The sequence below is a fragment of the Salvelinus namaycush genome, chromosome 33 (genome assembly GCF_016432855.1).
Source record: "Salvelinus namaycush isolate Seneca chromosome 33, SaNama_1.0, whole genome shotgun sequence".
Classification (NCBI taxonomy): Eukaryota; Metazoa; Chordata; class Actinopteri; order Salmoniformes; family Salmonidae; genus Salvelinus; species Salvelinus namaycush.
In genome coordinates this window covers 14,112,203-14,128,051 of record NC_052339.1, presented here as the reverse complement: position 1 = coordinate 14,128,051, position 15,849 = coordinate 14,112,203, and positions in this window count along the sequence as shown.

The following is a 15,849-nucleotide window of genomic DNA, read 5'->3' as shown; positions in this document are numbered from 1 at the left end:
GATGGAGTCTTGGACAGCGGTGCGGCATGCCATGAGGACCATGCAGGTGCTTGTCCCAGTCACACTGGTGTTTGGCAGAGGTGATGGCCAGCCGCTGTGGAAGCATTTTGTTGAAGCGTTCCACAAGGCCATCTCTCTGTGGTTGAAGCGGATTAGTGTGGGACTTGTGCATATACCCAGCCGATCACACATGGTGGAGAACACACAGGACTCAAAGTTTCTGCTTTGGTTGCTGTGAATGGAATCCACAGTGTCAAACCTGCTGAACATACCAGCAGATGGTCTCTGCTTCCATTTTGTGAAATTTTGTGAGCACCCAGCAGTTTCCATTGTCCTTGGTGGGGAACGGCCCAGCTACAACCTCTCCCACTCTCTCCATGGGAACCCCGACTGAGAACTGTTGGAGCTGAGCTTGGGAGCGACCCGGAGGGCCCTTTCTCGCTGTGCAGCTGTCACAGAGGTGGCAAAAGTCCCCCCTCTTGTGCTGACCAAAGTAGAAGCACTGACGGAGGCGGCGGAGAGTTTTTGTGACCACAGTGTCCAGTCCCTACTCCTCCATGCATTCCCTGGAGCACAGTCTCCCGCATTGCTTTGGGGAACACCACCTGACACCTCTTCTTTCCTGTAGCTCGCATCTTCCGTGCTCGCTGTAGCAGGCCATCAGCCAGTAGCAGAGCCTCAAACTTTGACCACAGACCTTTGGACGTGTGTCAGAATGCCACCACCTCTTCCAACGGCAGCCTCTGCTGCTCCTCCACCAACTGTAGCACTGGCTGTAGGTCTGTATCCTGCTCCTCCACCAACTGTAGCACTGGCTGTAGGTCTGTATCCTGCTCCTCCACCAACTGTACCACTGGCTGTAGGTCTGTATCCTGCTCCTCCACCAACTGTAGCACTGGCTGCAGGTCTGTATCCTGCTCCTCCACCAACTGTACCACTGGCTGTAGGTCTGTATCCTGCTCCTCCACCAACTGTACCACTGGCTGCAGGTCTGTATCCTGCTCCTCCACCAACTGTAGCACTGGCTGCAGGTCTGTATCCTGCTCCTCCACCAACTGTACCACTGGCTGCAGGTCTGTATCCTGCTCCTCCACCAACTGTACCACTGGCTGTAGGTCTGTATCCTGCTCCTCCACCAACTGTACCACTGGCTGTAGGTCTGTATCCCACTCCTCCATCCACTGTAACACTGGCTGCAGGTCTGTATCCTGCTCCTCCACCAACTGTAGCAATGGCTGTAGGTCTGTATCCCACTCCTCCATCCACTGTAACACTGGCTGCAGGTCTGTATCCTGCTCCTCCACCAACTGTAGCACTGGCTGCAGGTCTGTATCCTGCTCCTCCACCAACTGTAACACTGGCTGTAGGTCTGTATCCTGCTCCTCCACCAACTGTAGCACTGGCTGCAGGTCTGTATCCTGCTCCTCCACCAACTGTACCACTGGCTGCAGGTCTGTATCCTGCTCCTCCACCAACTGTACCACTGGCTGCAGGTCTGTATCCTGCTCCTCCACCAACTGTAGCACTGGCTGTAGGTCTGTATCCTGCTCCTCCACCAACTGTAGCACTGGCTGTAGGTCTGTATCCTGCTCCTCCACCAACTGTAGCACTGGCTGTAGGTCTGTATCCTGCTCCTCCACCAACTGTACCACTGGCTGTAGGTCTGTATCCTGCTCCTCCACCAACTGTACCACTGGCTGCAGGTCTGTATCCTGCTCCTCCACCAACTGTAGCACTGGCTGTAGGTCTGTATCCTGCTCCTCCACCAACTGTACCACTGGCTGTAGGTCTGTATCCTGCTCCTCCACCAACTGTACCACTGGCTGCAGGTCTGTATCCTGCTCCTCCACCAACTGTAGCACTGGCTGCAGGTCTGTATCCTGCTCCTCCACCAACTGTACCACTGGCTGCAGGTCTGTATCCTGCTTCTCCACCAACTGTACCACTGGCTGCAGGTATGTATCCTGCTCCTCCACCAACTGTAGCACTGGCTGCAGGTATGTATCCTGCTCCTCCACCAACTGTAGCACTGGCTGCTGCCTCCATTCAGCCACGTCGAACAGGCTGCAGCTCACAGCAGACAGGCATGCTCACCTGGCATACTGAGGCACAGACCCCCTCCTCTCTCTCACGGGCCTCTCTCCTCCTCACAGAAGGCGGCACACGTCTGCTATACAGGGCTGATGGGACACGGTGTCAGCGTTAAAGTGGAGTGCCCCCGCCCTGTGTACCATTGTGAAGTCATAGGCTTGAAGCTCTTCCAACGAGTGTGCTACCTGCCCCTCTGGTTCTTTGAAAGACATGAGCCACTGAAGGGCAGAGTGGTCAGTCCTTACAGTGAAGGGCAGGCCACACAGGTAGTACTTGAAGTGTTTGATGGACTCCATCTACAGCAAGAAGCTCTCGCCGGATGACACAGTAGCGTCTTTTTTGTTTGTTGAATGTTTTGGTGAAGTACGCTACCACTTCCTTCCCCTCTGGCCCCACCTGGCTAGCATTGATCACATCTTTTTCCAGGATAAAGGGCAAGGTGGGATCAGCGGGGGCGAGCACGGGGGCCATGATCAGTGCACGCCGCTGTCCATGTGAAGGCCTGGTCCTTCGTCAGCAGGCAGTTCAACAGAGCGGCGTCACTGGAAAAGCCCCGTACAAACCTCCTGTAGTACGAGGCCAGGCCCAGGAAGCTCTTCAGGTGTTGCTGGTCAGTGTGGTGGGCCAGTTTCAGACAGCCCACACTTTGTCCTCCATTGTGCTTATTCCCTCTTCCCCCAAGAAGGACATCCCTCTCCTCATGGGGTAGCACTTCTCAGGGTGGAGCTTCAGGCCTGTGGCAGCCACCCTCTCCGACACACGCCGTAGCACCCCCAGGGCAGACTGGAAGGAGCTGCCATGGGCCAGGATGTCGTCGAGGTACAGCAGACACTCCTGTCGGGGGATGCCAGCCAGCACCCTATCCATCAAACGCTCAATAGTAGATGGATCATTACACAGGCTGAAACACAGGATCTTGACCACTGCGGAGGTCAAGTGAGGAGAACCAGCGACTCATTGATGAATGGTATAGGGTATGAATTCTTCCTGGTTACCGATTTCTGCTTCCTGTAGTCTGCACAGAACCTCAGTTTGTCCCCCTTCTTAGGAACCATAATTCGTGTAGCCACCCAGGGGCTGTCAGAGGGCTCGATTAAGTCTGCCCGCTGCATTTCCAACACAGCCTTGTCTGCCACCGCCGGGCAAGCCAGCAGGATACGATAGAGACGCATCTTAATGGGCCTAGCACCCCCTGTGTCAATTTCGTGCTGCACGAGATGAGTCTGACCCACCTCCTCCTCACCCAGATCAAAGCTGTCTCTGAACTCCAACAGCAACTGCCACAGCTGTTTCTACTGGTCGGGGTCAAGACCAACACAGTTCCTCCACCATATCTCCGGACAGTGTCCTCTCCTCTCCTGTCTGGTGTAGCTAGGCAGGGGGTGTGGTCCAGGCTCACAGAGGGACGTGTCATGGAGGTAGCTGGAGGAATGTAACACACAGCCGTAGGTGACAGAAGAGCTGGGGGAAAGTCACACACATATGTGGGGGAGGGGGGCAGCCATGGGTCTCTGTTGCCTTGACAGCCTGAGTAAGGGGGTCATTGGGCTGCGTGAATGTGACATTAGGAGGGGCCATGGTGAATGCGGGCCTATCCTGGAAGCTCAGTGTGCCCCCGTCTAGGTCTAGCTGACAGCCTGTGCTCCTAAGAAAGTTCAACTCCAGGATACAGGAGTCCTACACAGTCGCCACCCACACAGGAAGATGCATCATTCCCTACAGGTCCAGCCCAACACAACAACAGGCTCCATCTGCATGCAGCTTCTGGGGGAAGTGGAGCCTTGCTCCCCTGTCTATGCCGTTGGCATCCTCCTGGCGTTGGTGGGGTTTGGAAAAGAGAGCCAGGGTTCCGCACTGCCCCATCTATGCAGACACCAAGCCATTTCCCTGAGCTCTAGGAGACATGGGGCAATCCCAGACGGCCTGGCTGGCCACACCCCCAGCAGACCATGGGGCCAGAGCGTGTGTTGCGTACTGTCTGTAGTGCTACAGCACGAAAGACTTCAGTTATTTCAGCTACCCGTGCAGGCTTTTCCTGCTCTGGGCTGCTATGCGCCAAAGCCCACACAGAGTGGGTGTATCTCCACACGCCCCCACTGAGTCTATTACTCAGTTTGGAGAGCAGCAACTCAGGTTGTAAACAATGTCCAAAGCTCCTCTTCAGTGCTTCAACTAAAGCTCCATAATCACGTCTGTCCTCTGGGCTAATCAATATCAAACAGGACAGAGCATCGTCCGTGAGGCACAAAGCTACCTGAAGTGCCTTATCTTTATCCGATCACCCCCCTGAATGACCTAACAGTTCAAACTGGGGAAGAAAAGCTTCCCAATCCCCCTTACCGGAGTACCTAGCGGTTAAGAGCGCTGGACCAGTAATTGAAAGGTTGCTGGTTCGAATCCCAGAGCAGGCATGGTAAAAAATCTGCTGTTCTGCCCTTGAGCAAGGCAGTTAACACCCAACAACTGCTCCCCAGACACCGTTGACGTGGATGTCAATTAAGGCAGCCGCCCACACCTCTCTGATTCAGAGGGGTTGGGTTAAATGCGGAAGACACATTTCAGTTGAATGCATTCAGTTGTGCAACTGACTAGGTATCCCCTTTCCCTTAACCTCTACAGGATCAGTGCCCCCCCCCCCCCCCCCCCGCTAATGTGATTACCATGCAGTTGTAAGCAACAAAAAAAATTCCCAGGACATAGACATATCTGATATGGGCAGAAAGCCTAAATTCTTGTTAATCTAACTGCACTGTCCAATTTACAGTAGCTATTACAGTGAAAGAATACCATGTTCTTGTTTGAGGAGAGTGCACATTTATGAACTTAAAAATGTATTAATAAACCAATTAGGCACATTTGGGCAGACATGATACAACATTTTGAACAGAAATGCAATGGTAAATTTTTTCAGTCTAAAACTTTGCACATATACTGTTGCCATCTAGTGGCCAAAATCTAAATTGCGCCTAAACTGGAATAATACATTATGGCCTTTATTATTGCCCTCTTGGATTTCCAAGGTGATAAAAATGTTGTTTTAAAAAATATTTTACCAGATCTAATGTGTTATATTCTCCAACATTCATTTCACAGTCAAAGTGTTTCCTTTCAAATGGTATCAAGCATATGCCTATCCTTGCTTCAGGTCCTGAGCTACAGGCAGTTAGATTTGGGTATGACATTTTAGGCTACAATTTAAAAGAAGGGTCCAATCCTTAAGCTACGGATGCGACTGGGGACTGGGTGCCGCTATGTTTGTTTACATTCTGAAGCCCAGCCTTCCCGTCATGCAGTATCGGTGTCACACCTTCGGTCCGCCAACCAGAATCCGTGCAAAGAGCTGATGAGGATGCACCCATGCCAGGGTCAGCTGCCATCCGTCTGGCAGTCTCTTTCAAGCCGGACTTGTGCCCCTATGCCCTTGCAAAATCCTCAACCAGATTCTCCTATGTCCATCCACAAGCACCCCCATCAACGTGATCGTCCTCCGCTTTCTACTTCACTCTCGGACCGCCTTGAATCATTTTCAGTCCCCTCTATTGCTAGGCTAATCCACCTAGCAAGCCATCATAGTCAGGTAGCTAGCTCAATTTTAGCTTTTGCTTCTGACACCAATATAATGACCTCGATAAATCATAAATGAGCGAATGTCCACGACAGTTCTTGAGTTCTCGAATGGAAACGGTTTATTGAACCGAACTCTCACAGCTCACTGTCTGGCCGTAGCCAAACAAAACCCTAAATAACAGCAACAACTAAATGCACACTGTCGGGAGAAGAAAAGAGAGAAAACAAAGGATAAGCCCCTACGCTGTCCATCAACCACAAGGACACCTGGCACTGAAACATTCCAGGCATTCCCTTGATTGGCAGACAGCGAGTGACTGGCATGCTGGAGCCTGCGAAACCCTGTGAAACCCATTAACATGACCATAAACTCATAAATATTTACAAATAACTGACCAGGAGGGTCGTTACAATAATATTGATTACTATAATGAAGATATTCATGTAACTGATGATGAATATTCCAGCATCCGGAAAAGCGGGAGTTCAAAAATAAGGTTTTAAACTTTTCTACTCTGCAACTATTTGACTTACAAAGCCCCGATATCCTCAACCAGCCCTGTGGCTATTTTAGGTGTGGATTTGAGGACACTTCTGGGTTCCGACTGCTTATTCAAACTGAGCTGAGACGACTGAGTAGGAGGAGGGTGCTGTATATGAACTCATAACTCCTGCACTGTGAACCAATTCAAATTCACTTTGAAGAGAGCTCTGGGTTGGAAGAAATCCTGCGAAGAACAGAGTTTGGTGGTTGTGTATTATTCACCTAACGGGAGATGGAGAGCTAGTTACCTCTCCTTAGCTTGCACATCTTTTATTAGCTCTATTTCAACTATGCCAATCTTTTAGGCCAATTCTGGGATAAATAATTCAGTGGAGGATTAGGCCTACTGCTAATGGATATTATTGGATATAGGCCGAGGGTGAAGTTTTGGTTTGTCTTTGTATAAACTTTATATTTATGTATTTTCTGCCTGCAATCAGTGGTTATTCTGCTCCTGGCTCATCCTCAGGTGAGGTCTCCTCTTCATTAGGTGTTTCAGCTCCTGTTCACTATACCTATGAAGGTAATACTTAAAAAAGAAAGGAAATACGGCAACTCTCATTGTTCGTTTCTGTTATCTGATTGGCTGTTCCATTTCATTGAGGCCAACACAGAATACCTCTTATGGAGACAGTCCTTAAATGTCCCTCGTTGGATTCCTAACCTGGTTTGTCACAGGTGGACTTGTGTGTGTAACATTCTGGAGAGGAAATAGACCAGGACACCAGGTACTGACAACAAGTGAAATGTGATTATTCCTGAAATCCCTCTCCCACAAGTCACTGCCGATGCCAGAGATGAGGGTGCAGTCTGGTAACAAAGAGACAGACCTCACCACCGAGACTGTCAGCGCTCAGATAGGGCTCAAAGCATTCGACAGTTTGTCCTCTGTTATATCCAATAACATTGAATATTGTGGACCTAATACAACTCTTTGGATGTCATAGTGCATTGTTGTATAGTGCATCTCTTTGGATGTCAAACATAATAATATGTAAAAGTGAAGTACTTGAGGAAAAATTGTGAGGATATGGAAGTTTCCTAGAAAGATTTAAGGAGAGGCACCACACCCTAATTGTATTTTTTTTCATATCACAATGAACTTTTACCAGTTGAATAAAGACACCAATATAACACTTTTCCGTATTGAAACATTTCTGAAATATTATATTAAAATATGCAAATGAGGCAATATAACATTAAATATGTGCACATTTGTATATACCACAAATCAGGACACTGGAAGAAGTCAGCCTTAATATTTTCGTTTCATTTTGTTTTGACAATCCAGGACCGGATTTCTATAGAGCAGATTGTGGATATATAGTTTTTTCATCTTTCGATCTGTAAAATACTGAAGACATGTATGTAAACTGCATTTTTGGCACATATGTCCTTCTTTAAAAAAAAATCCAGAATCAACATTTGACAACATATCAACAATCAACATATCAACAATTCCATCGATACAAGTCTGGATAATATGTCTATGGATAACCACACAAAACTTGGTGAATGCAGATGCATCTGAAGCTGAGAAAAATGAGTTGGTGTGTGGGAAGAGTCTGACTCAGGAAATGGCAGTTAAAAGTAAGTACAATGAATTTAGCCTACCAATCGCTAAACGCCTATTTAGACTACATATAGTCCAGTTTGTAACATTCCCCATGAAACAGGCTTTTAATTTGTGTATGATTACATGCAGTGAGCTTTGAAATGATGCATTTCTGTCCATTTGAATGTGGTTCAAATTCTTTACATTTTGATTACGGTAGCATGGTAAACAAAATAAAATATACATTTACATCAAGTTTAAAATTATTATACTAATATTAAAGGAACAAAATACCCCAAAATCTAACAATTGATGAATAGATGCAAAAATGTAGTGCCTCCTTAAATATGTTTGTTTGACATCATGAAATAACTGAGGACGAGTATCCGGGCAGATTTTAGCTTTAAGGTTACAATATATCAAATGCACGTGAGTAAATCTGGGACCTCAAAAAAAAAAAAACTTAATCATTAGAAATAAAATATAAACGGTAATCCATAATCATATCAAGAAGACCTGTAAACAAATGCAGTCTATTTAACATAGTCAAAGTTAGAATGAACAAGACTTTTTGTGTTTCAGTGGGGTTTTACCACTCTCTAGTGGTTAGAGAAATGAATTGCATACAATTACATGTCTATAGAAATCGACAATTTAGTAGTAACCATTCATAAAGTATTATCTGCTATCTTTGCATGTACAGTGGACTACATCATTGTAACACAGTTTAACATATTCTGGAAGGTATTCTAAAAGTTCTATGTCGCCTTGTAGCCTATGTAACCTCATACACTGCTTTCATTCTCTAAGAAAGAAGGCCACGTTCCCTGTTATATCAGCCATTCTTGTTACACCAATATAAGTCCTATTATCCTGGACTAATAGCTTGTCCAATGGTGCAGTAAGTTATGTGGCTTCTCTAGTCAACCAACGCACAACTCATTAGCACAAGCGTTACATTGCAATGCAACATAAAGCCCATGCCTTTTGTTAGGATCCAACACATTAACTTTGCTATATGACATATTCCAACAACAACAGCAATATATCAAATGATTTCTGGGCTGACTAGCTTAGCTGCAACCACGACTAGCTCTATGCCACCACCCTCCACTTTAAACGCTTTTCCCTGGTCCCCGTTTGAGTATAGATGCAGTAAATAAATTAAACATGTGTCATTGAGCATGCTAAATGGCTTGCAACCATAATTATCTAAATAATTATGAGTCTGCCATTAAAGTGAGCTAGATGGATGGTATACAGGGTTTTATGGGGGAAAAAAGTTAATGGGGCAAAATTTGATATGGGGAGAAAAAATAAAACGAAAGGAGGTGAAGGAAAGGGAATGCAGCTTTCTTCCCTGTCGTTCTTTTCCCTTTTCATTTGGGTAAAAGACGTATAGAGTGAGAGTGCTGGGTGACAATAGGTTGATTAGGCTAATCAGAGGCATAGTGGGAGACTGGGTAGTGGGTACGGCAGCTCAGTGCTGTCTTTTTATCGACGCACGCACGCACGCACGCACGCACGCACGCACGCACGCACGCACGCACGCACGCACGCACGCACGCACGCACGCACGCACACACACACACACACACACACACACACACACACACACACACACACACACACACACACTGCATTAATCAGCAACCTCAGGCCCTGAAAATCAGTTCAGCAAATCTGATTCGCTCTCACTTGTTCCCATGTGGCAATCTACGAAAGACAGAAAGAGAGAGAGCGAAAGAGAGCGCAAGAGAGAGAAATCAGTCCAGACTAGAAGTAGTCTCCCCCATTATCTGTACATTAAACTCATACATTTTCTTTCCTTTTTTCCTCCTCTTTTTTGTTTTTACCCTTGACAAATCAGTGAAGTCCAACTGTGCAAGATTCACTGTGTGACTGTGGGATGTGACCTCCATGTAACCCCAATTAACTTTCAGCTAGAGGCAGTTCTCCAGTGCATCTTTGACAAAAGTATTACATTCATGAAATGATTAATGCATTAGAGAGGGACACATTGTTTTGTCTCATATCAGCACAGTAATAGAGAGACAGATACTTATGTCTGTCATCCTGTGTTACTCCTGTCCCGATTAGGGAGGTGGAGGTTATGGTAAGACAATCAGACTACGCATACTAATAGCAGGGTTGGGGTCAATTCAAATTGAAGGCACTCAATTCAGGAAGTAATTTTAACTTAAAATGCAAGAAAATTACAAATTTGGAAAAAATTGCTATTACTACTCAATAGCACTACTACTTTATTGAGAAGTAATTGAAAATAGATACATTTTTTTATATTTTAATTGTAATTTAAGTTACCTTCGAATTGAATTGACCCTAACCCTGACTAGTGAATGATCTGTTGGTCTTAATGTGAATTGTCCATCAACTAAATGCACATTACTAGAAATTACAACCCTATTAACACAAACTACCAACTTGCACTGTATGCACTGTACTGTGTACTGTATGTACAATAAAATAATGATGTCATTCATGTGTAGTAAATGGCTCAAGTTTTGTACGATAGCACTAACTGACTTAGTACAAATTCCTAAAAGCATTTCCATTTAGAAGAAACACCTTATGAAAAAATTGACTTCACCTCAGGAATCCGGCACATCAAGGCCCCAAGCTATGTTCATTCTGAAACCGATCTCTCCCAAATCTCATCTTGAGTTCCTACTTTCTCTAATTCTGTAAAGGAAACCTTAGATCTCAACCTTGATAAGCATTACAGCACACAGCAATTTTACATTTCCTGCAAACCATGTCATCATAACCGATCCAAACAACTATACTGACTCTGTATGGAAATGTACTTTGCTTAGTTAATAGCAAATGCAGTTTTTGGTACTTTTTCTGTGAAAAGAAGGACAATACTATATTCCATTAATGGTTTGCACCATGTGCAGCTGATTCTAAGTGGGCTAATTGTCACTAGGCGTAAAATTGCTGACTGGGAAAGGGCTGTTGATCCATGAAATAGAATAGTTAGAAATCCCAAGTCAGTCTCAGGGGACCGGGGACAATCTTGAAGCCCATCTATTTGGCAGCAAACTCATCCTGGACACTAGCTATATTCCAACTAGCAATAAGGCAAACTTTAGTAGGTAATCAATTTAATCCAAACCCACTGGTGTGTAGGCTATATAGTATGTGATTTCCCTTTGGACACAGCCAACCGTCATATGATGATTTTAGAGGTGAGCCATTCCTTATAATACCCCTCATCTCCACAAACAGCCAATGTAATTTATCGGACAGGAGTTTTTCCTCCCAAGAGGACTCTGAGTCAATAATGCTGTCTGGAGTGACCTGTGAGAGATGTGGTGGCCATTAGCTTAAGACCAAGTTCCACATATTTACTCATCTATCTACCACAATGCAATGACTCAAACTCACTAACAATTACCTGCCAGTATCCAAGCAGACTTGGCAGACCTATTCTATAGTATCTTGAAAGGACACATTTTCTCTATGACCACAACTGGGGATAATATTGTACATGGCAGAGGCATGTTTTCTCTAGTGAACCTGTCTTTGACATGCAGTTGTCCCTGGATTCCCAATGCAAACAATAGTGATGGCAATGAGAAAAGGCTACTTGACATATATCATCACAAATGGACCAACTGCACTCTACAGTACCAAACAACCTCTACTACAGTCATTGTATGCATCACAAATGACACCCATATGGGCCCTGGTCAAAAGTAGTGCACTATATAGGATATAGGCTGCCATTTGTGGCACAGTCCTTCTCTTTAGAGAGCTGTAACTATTATAACAGATACGCTAGGCTCGGCACATTCATTTCCTCTCAAGCCACAGGAGAGAGTAGCTTGACTTCAGTGCTCTCTGTGAATGTGGTCTTGGAGTTTCAGGGAAATTGCAGCTGTCACTCCACTTTGCAGCAGTGCATGTTGGGACATGCCAGGCTACTTCAGGCAACCTTCCTTCTCTCCCTCTCTCTGTGTGTGTGTGTGTGTGTGTGTGTGTGTGTGTGTGTGTGTGTGTGTGTGTGTGTGTGTGTGTGTGTGTGTGTGTGTGTGTGTGTGTGTGTGTGTGTGTGTGCGTGCGTGCGTGCGTGCGTGCGTGCGTGCGTGCGTGCGTGCGTGCGTGCGTGCGTGCGTGCGTGCGTGCGTGCGTGCGTGCGTGCGTGCGTGCGTGCGTGTGAGAGAGAGAGAGAGAGAGAGAGAGAGAGAGAGAGAGAGAGAGAGAGAGAGAGAGAGAGAGAGAGAGAGAGAGAGAGACTCCCGAGGGATGCAGCCGGGGAGGGTTTACACCCACACATAAACAGCTCGCAAGTGCTTGTAGTGCCCATTCCAGTTTGACAAAGTATTCACACATAATTTTAGGAGAAAAGAAACTTACTGAGATAATTGCACACTATCTTAGTACTATATGCATTTCTGTCACATTTTGACCTCTTTCACCATCAAAGTAGGTATATTGCCAATAAACTCAAGGGTTGTTGAGCTGTTTAGATAGATCAATACTTTGTTTACTATTGTATAGCAGTATCAAAGTCCCTTGAAGAATACACTGATTTACAAGAGCAGGAGCTCTTACTCTAGATCCAATTGATTCATTACAAAGTATTACACAATATTATAACCCATTTAATACGATGTTAATCATATACTGCAATTAGGACTGATTCTAATATAACAGCATGAAAATAAGTTGATGCACTTACAATAGGTTGTTTGGACTGCAACATTCCTGATATTACAGATCACTATTTTTGGAATTGTGACGTGAAAACACCTTTCTGTGCCCTTGTTCGGGATTTCCACATGAGTTACAGTAATAGTAACATCAGGTAAGGCACAAAGACACAGTGTAGTTTCAATTTGTGTCAGCCCAACAGGTGTGGTATCCCAGAAACAGCATCTCTTTGGTATAAAAGTACCATGGACTTGCATAGAAGGGCATCACAAAACCCTCATCTAAATCAGGGAACGAGAACAAGACGCAGCATCTTACTGTCGAGAAAGGACATCTACTCTGAGGTAAAGTTCACTTATTTTTTGTACATTCTGTTGATAGAAAAACATAACATTTTAGGACAAAAATATTTTTATAATCTTGAATGGATCTGACCATTCTGGATGATAGATACACTACACAACCAAAAGTGTGTGGACATCTGCTTGTTGAACATCTCATTCCAAAATCATGGGCATTAATATGGAGTCCCCCCACTCTTAAGTTTGAGTTTATTTTTACAGGGACAGTGTACATTAATCAACGTTTTAGTTAAAGTGCCGATTTTACCCACCCTGCAAATTTTCAACCGCAGTCCTTGGGCAGGTTATTAAAAACAATTACAACATCAATAGGGACAAAAAATGAGCAGTGAGCACATGCAGAGCAACATAGGACAAGCAACACATAATATGCAGACAGAGCAACATAGGACAAGAAACATGTAGCATGCAGACAGAGCAATAGCACCAAAAGCAACTAAAACAAATACATTAAAGCAACAAAGTATTCCCACACCTCACAAGCTATAGACAACATGGAAATTGGCAATACACAGCTGGTTTGATCCTGTTCCGGAGCTCTACGGACAATTCCTTCAACCTCATGGATTGGCTTGGTTTTTGCTCTGACGTGCACTGTCAACTGTGGGACCTTATATAGACAGGTGTGTGCCTTTCCAAATCATGTCCAATCAATTGAATTTACCACAGGTGGACTCCATTCAATTTGTAGAAACATCTCAAAGATGATCACTGGAAACAGGATGCACCTAAGCTCAATTTTGAGTCTCATAGCAAAGCGTCTGAATACTTATGTAAATGCATTTCAGTTTTAAATTATTTATAAATTAGCAAACATTTCTAAAAACCTGTTTTTTCTTTGTCATTATGGGGTATTGTGTATAATCCATTTTAGAATAAGGCTGTAACGTAACAAAATGTGGAAAAAGTAAATGGGTCTGAATACTTTCTGAATGCACTGTATATTGTATCAGTGTATCTTATTAAAATTATGTCTAAATACAACTATATTTCTCTTATTCCAGGGATCATGTGTTGGATAAGAGTTGCTGTCATCTGTGTTCTGATAAGCCTGGTGAAGGCTCAGAAAGAGTGCTTTAAACGTGTTGTATGGAGCGATCTACTGCACAGCTTAAACATCTTGGTAAATATCCTACACAATGCGCAAATATAATATACGTTGACACATTTCAAAAATCATGCATAACCTTTCCACAAAACATTTTTTGATTTCCTTTCCACATCCATGTGACAATATGCTATGTTCTGTACATCTCATCAGTGCAAAGACATCTCCTATGAGTGTGAGCATCACCACGATAAGGCCAGTCTCTGTGATCCTCAGCTGATGCTCGGTCAGGTAAGAGAAACAGGTTGACATTGTCATCAAATAATCTATTACTTTCCATGTATATGATGTTGACCTCTGTAATAAAATGCGGGATCACTGAAATTCACCTGCTCCCTAGATGCCTATTAGTCTGAATCCAACTTCAATTGCTAGGTTTTATCATTGTTGTGAGCAATTGAGTTTGGATCCAGATTGATGTGTTTGATAGCATGCTAACATAATTAAATCAGGGAGATACAGAGTTTGAAGTGCTTCTCTCTATTTTCAACAGATGGAACACAAAGAAGTAGTTCTGGCTGACATCATGAAGAAGGCTGTGACCATGTATGAGAAAAGCCCTCAGTTTGACAACTTCAGGGAACAATTGGCCATGTCGCAACATAGGCTAACATCTTGTGTGAGTGGCTACAACAAGCTTTTGCCTGTATTGCTAATATCATCTTCACGTTTTAGTTTTCCACGTGTGTTTTTTATTTGCTATTAACTCATATTCATTCTGACCATAGGCAGTGGCACAACTCCATTCAAATGCTGACCATGAGCCAGTGACTACATGCTTTAACAAACTGGAGAATTTCCTCCATCACAAAAAGGTCAGTGTCACAATATTACAAGTGATACGATGGTGTTGGATAGACTGAACGTGATGACAACGTGCAGTAAGCCGATTATAAACTGTTATATCTTATTCAGGCTCATATACAGTGTGCTTGGAAGATTATCCACATCACAGTCAGAGAAATCCTTCAGAGATTTGAGAAACGCACCGTCAGAGGACTACGACGAAGAAGATGATTGAATCATTTTGTTCATTACAGCAACATTGAAAAAGAAATTGCTTTGTATTTAATGAATTTGTATTGTTTTATTGGGGGAAATACATGTGTTTGGGCTTGTTTATTAAATAAAAATATGTGTATTTAAATGTTGGTTGTTGGCAATCGTTTATTGGAGTGTGTTATGAAGCTGTAACTCTTATGTTTTTGATATTCTTGTTAGTTTGTGCATTGGGCCACCAGATGGCGGCAATTCATATTGAACAAACATCCCACTAGAGGGTGCAAATATCTTGCCAAATTTATCACATATTTCATTATAGTGGCATAAATGTTGTCTTCCTTTATAAAGAATACACAATATCAGAATGGCAGTTTAAACTGGTCAGTGTGGAAATACAAGGCTTCATTCAAAATTGCAAAGCCACCTTGATGGACTGCATCACATAGATCTACCTTTCTATGACAGGTTTGGGGGCACCACTACAAATAAATAATACACACACACACACTAGGTAGAGATCATGTGAGAGAAAGTAAGATAGTGTGTTCCCGCTGTAAAAACTAAATGATCAATGTCCTGCTCCATATTCCCTATAAACGTGAATTTACCCACACACAGGCACGATACAGAGAGAGAGAGAGAGAGAGAGAGAGAGAGAGGCTCCCAAGTGGTGCAGCCGGGAAGTGTTTCTTCTCTACACCCACACAAACAGCTCACGAGTGCTTGTAGTGCCAGTTGCAGTTTGACAAAATATTCACACATCATTTTAGGAGAAAGGAAACTTACTGAGATAATTGCACACTATATTAGTACTATATGCATTTGTCACATTTGACCTCTTTCACCATCAAAGTAGGTATATTGCCAATAAATTCAAGGGTTGTTGAGCTTTTTAGATAGATCAATACTTTGTTTACTATTGTATAGGAGTATCAAAGTC